Raw genomic sequence first — 5170 nt, 5'->3', positions numbered from 1 at the left:
ACCGGAGGCATAGGATTCTAAGTAAACCTACTTACAGGCCTCCTAGTTTTAATTATGTGTATTTTAACATTGTTAACTTACCAACTAGGAGTTCATACCCTTCTTTTGACCACTTGCATTATTAATAAAACATATCTTGTGTATTTTGTATCATGAGCTAGTTTTATGTGATTGTAAAGCTTAAGTTAAGGCCAAAATATTAATGTAAGTAGGGTAAAGTGTATTTGGTTGTCATTGGATGAATATTTGATATTTTATGCATGACTGACTCCTCCTTATGTTTTATGGATTGAGGGCTGAGTGTTGAAATTTTGATATTTGTGTATTGAAATGGATGTAGTGTGTTGCATAAGTCCTAAATGGTCTTTTGAGTGTGGGTTTACGAGTTGGTGCAAGCTTTTAGCACTTGAATTATGGTTTGGGCACCCTAATTGTGAGCTTTTGTGAAAAAAGAGTGAGAATTGAAAAGGGTATCTAATTTTTGATAGAAAAATAATTTGGTTATGAGGCTTGTGCTATCAACTAGAATTAGAAGAAATATTTTATAAACATCTAGATCACATTAATTGGACATCGGATGGAGATTTCGGATGCATAGAAAATTCAGCCTGGGTGCTATCATTGACAACAAACTTACTATCAAACTCGTATAATGTACCATGATGCATAGGGCCTATGCCATATGAATGGCATAGACCTGATGAGTCGTGGCATATCACCTATTTGGAGAAAATTATGATTTTTTTATTCCTTTTGCAAATTTTTTTATTCTTTTGGATTCTCATGCTTCCGCACATATTTTAAAATTTAATTTTGGAATGTTGAAAATGCATGGGAGTATTTTAAATTGTGAAAACTTGGGATCCCCATTCACGTATTTACAAACTTGATAATTATCGTTAATTTGGGATTTAGGGGTGGATTAGCAAGAGCAATGGATAATCTTATCGGTCTCACCTAGATTTTACAAAGATTACTCACAATGATTTTTTCATGAGTGGACCAATATATTGAGATTGGACTGTCACTTTACTCAACAGCATATTTTTTCGAGGTACCATATGACTTATTCCAATTCAAACCAAGCATTAGCCGGTAGATTTGTTGACGATGTCCTTTCATTTAAGAAACTTTCATTTCTTGATAGATTACTTAAGTTGCTCTTTGTTAAATCACCTTGAATTTGAGGGGAGATTTTATATATATATATATATATAATATTGCCATTATTGTATATATATTTCAATCATTATTAGGAGATATTATTTGATATTATTATGTAATTGTAGTCATTATTGAGTTGTTTATTTTTTTAGTGTATATAATGTATCTTCAATAATACAAGAATTTTTCATTTTTCTCTTGCTTGTTTCATAAATAGTTCAGTGAAAACAATAATGCTATAGTAGCTAGGTATAAGCAATTACGTATGAGCAGCACACATGGTCCCAACGTGATCATTCTAGAGATTTATCAGACCCACCTTCATAAAAATGCTTGAATTTCGAGCTTCTTCGAGATAAGGCGGCAGTGTTTACTACTATAAGTGTTCTGCATATATTAATTGCCTTTTTAATTATTTCATCGTTTCGGAGTGGGAGGAATTTTTTTTTATTGAGGGGCATTATGATTTTCATTTGTTATTTTAGTTGATTATTAGAATATAAACAAAAATTTACCAATTCTTTTATACCAAATATTGATTGCAATAAACATTGCATTACATCCACTTGCACTTCATTATCTTTATCTAGGTATCGAACTAAATGGGACCTAATAAGCGTTAAGCACCGGCTTATAAACTTTGTTTAGATTTTAACACACGCTTCTTGACAACGGCATTTATCAATTCAATGTGTTCTTCTTTGACCGGCATTCAATACATGTGTCCATTTAAATTGTTTTTTTTAACTTCTAACTTGACACTTCAGATAATTGCGATGCATACATAATTATTCCCTCCGTCTCATCACTTTTAGATAAAATTTTATATATTAATAAAGCTCATTAAATATACTTTACAATCTTATTTTTTTAAGATAAAAATATAAATTTTTAAAAATATCCTTCATTTAATACTCCATTAATAAAATATATTGAAAAAAGAGAATAATGATAAGGATAATATTAAAAAATATTTTTATCAAAGTATCTTATATTTTAAAATTTAAATCCTGTGCAAACAGGTTGCGAGTCAGCCCGTACAAGTTAGCATGTTAGTGGGTTAGGTGGGCCAACCCACCAAGATAAATGGGCTAAAAAGCCTAACCTAACCTGTTCATTGGTGGGCAAGTGAGCCCGAGCCCAGCCCGCAAAATGCAATTTTATTTTTTAAAATGATTTAAAATTTATAATTAATATATTATATATATATATAGACAATAATTTTTTCATATTATTTTTTAAAATAATTTAAATATAAGCTCATATATTTTTTTTCTCAACAAATTTATATTCATGATTTCAATTAATAAATTTTATGAGATTAACAAATAATATATATTTAAAATATTTCTATAAAAATTAATAATATTTTTATTTACAAACTGTAACAAAAATTTAATTTGTAAATTGTAAGAAAGATTTACATTGTCGTTCAAATTTAAAGAACATATTTAAGACTCATAAATTATAAATTTAAAAAAATTATCATTATTGTAAATTTATAAAATGATATATTATAATTGGAAAAATAAATTATTTTTTAAAAAAATTAGGCTAGCCCGTGTAACAGGTCATTTTTAGTGATTGGGCTAGTTCAACTCATTTTAAAAATAGGTCAATTCTTTCAACCCTACCCATTAAAATTGACGGGTTGAACGGGCTAACTCGTGGGCTCAACTTATTTTTCTGACTTTATTTGAAACGTTAAATTTTTCTTAAAAGTGTCTTATAATTTGGGATAGAGGGAGTATATTAAAAAAAAGTATCATTCAACAACATATACACTATATGAAGCAACACTGTTTTTATAACATTAATAATAAATTAATACTTCTTCGTTAAAAATATAAAAGCATTATTAATTGAATCTCACCTTCTAATAAAATAATTACCTACTTTTAAACTAATTATATGTTTTTCATATTTATCCCTATTAACTATCCTATAATAAATATAAAATCATTATTAATAAGTGTATCTTAAAAAAATGCAATAATATATCTTGAAAGATTAAAAATGCTTCATATTTTTAATATTTAACTCCTCAAAAAATATATTATATTTTTAAATGAAGGAAGTAACAATATACGGTGCCTTCATTCTTAGACTCTAAATATGAATACACTAGTCCATATCTATTTTATAAAATCCTGAAATATGTATTATTAAAATATATGTAGTAATATGTGCATGGGATCCGACATGCGATGGAACAAAATGTCGCCAACATTATCTTGACACGAGATCTTTCTCAAAACTGATGTCCCAAAAAGTCATACCGTGATAGCATAATGCATTTATTAATATGAGGTAACCGATAAAATGGTGATTTTTTTTTTTCCGATTCTTATTTACTGACGTTAGTTTTATAATTGTTTTTACTGTTGTGTTTTATTCTGGGGATAAAAATAGTCACGGTTCCATCATGAATTTGTCCGTGAATAGTGAATACAAGACAATGTATTACATTACGCCCCATATTTTTTGTCCATTTACGTCAAAATCAACAGCCATGTTCCTCTATGCGAGATGCTTCCATCAATAATTGCTTCGTTCATGAAAATTATTTTGTCCTGTAAAGAAGTTGTTGAATAGACAACAGAAAGTTTTTTAAGAAAAGAAATAATTGGATGGCAAGGCAAATAGGTTTGGAATGGGTTGACAGAAACTGGCTTGGATGTTGGGTTGTGGGCCCATAGTCAGTCGATGCTGTCCGTAATCTTCAGCCCTCTGGGCTCCTGTCCCTCCACGAGCTTCATTTTTCAAAGCTTGACACACCCTACTTTTTATTATGAAACATAAAATCACCTCAAAAAAAAAAAAAATCTTATAATGAATAGAAACAAAGGGAGTAAACAATGATTTATTAATGAATTTATTCCAAAGGTACCCTTCATTAATTAAGCATGTGTTGATTAAGGTTTATTGTTAAATGAAGGGCATTTTTAGAAATTTATTTTTTTCTAAAAAAATTAAGGTTTCTAATGGTTTAAATGAGATATTCATTGTTCATTGCAATTTGCTCCAAAAACATCTTATAAATTGAAATGAAGGGAGTGTATGTTTTTTATGGTTTTGGCATGTTTTTTGCCCCCTCAGCTGCCCCCTCTAATGCTCAAAAAGTCAAAATCTTAACCCTTTATCTCAAATCTCAATTAATGATTAGATAAATTTCATCTCATTTTCTTGAATGGATGACTATGATTTTGGGTATTAGAGGGGGTAACGGAGAAAGCAGGAAATACCCCAAATCTACTCCCTCTGTTTTTATTTCTAAAAGAAAAATAAACTGTATCATATGGTTTAAAAAATTAGTTAACTATATTAATTATGTTTGAAAATAAAAAATTGAACTACAATATCCTTTATTGGTTATGTTAATCAATCATTTGTTAATTGTTTCTTCTGGTTACGAATGATAAAATTATAAGGGATAATTTAAAAAATTTGTAATAAATGTCTATTGAAAAATGTGATTTTATTTATATAAAAAAAAAAAGCTAAAAGTGATAGTTTCTTCCATAAATAAAAGAGAAAGGAGTATGTTTTTATATCCTTATTATAATTAAGTATTAGGCCAACAATGATTGGTTTAGTTAACAACAATTTGTCAATAATTTATAAAATCGCAAGGTCAAATATTTTTATTAATATAATTTTTAATTGATGGATGATATATAAAAATATTTTTGTAAATATTTTTTGAAGTATTTGAAGGTATATGCTAACCTTGGACCAAATTCTTGTGTTTATTAAAAAAAATTGATAGGGAGGGAGAGGGAGGCTTCAATTTTGGGGGGAGGTTTTGGAGCTTGTGGAGAGGCTTTCTTTTTTTTCTTTTTGATAAAAAAGGAGCGGAGAAAAATTTTTAATGAATTTTTTTTCCTCTCCCTCCTGATAGGTAGTGTGTGTCTGTGGGAGACATATTCAATATTATCGTGCCTTCCCGTCAATCAATCAACTATATTTTATTTTATATTTACAATCACGTTGAAGCATCTCATTG

The sequence above is a fragment of the Prosopis cineraria genome, unplaced genomic scaffold (assembly GCF_029017545.1).
Source record: "Prosopis cineraria cultivar Desert tree isolate PC_DT_omini unplaced genomic scaffold, ASM2901754v1 PC1, whole genome shotgun sequence".
NCBI classification, from domain to species: Eukaryota; Viridiplantae; Streptophyta; class Magnoliopsida; order Fabales; family Fabaceae; genus Prosopis; species Prosopis cineraria.
The sequence above is the reverse complement of the archived record's forward strand: the minus strand, read 5'-3'. Positions refer to the sequence as shown.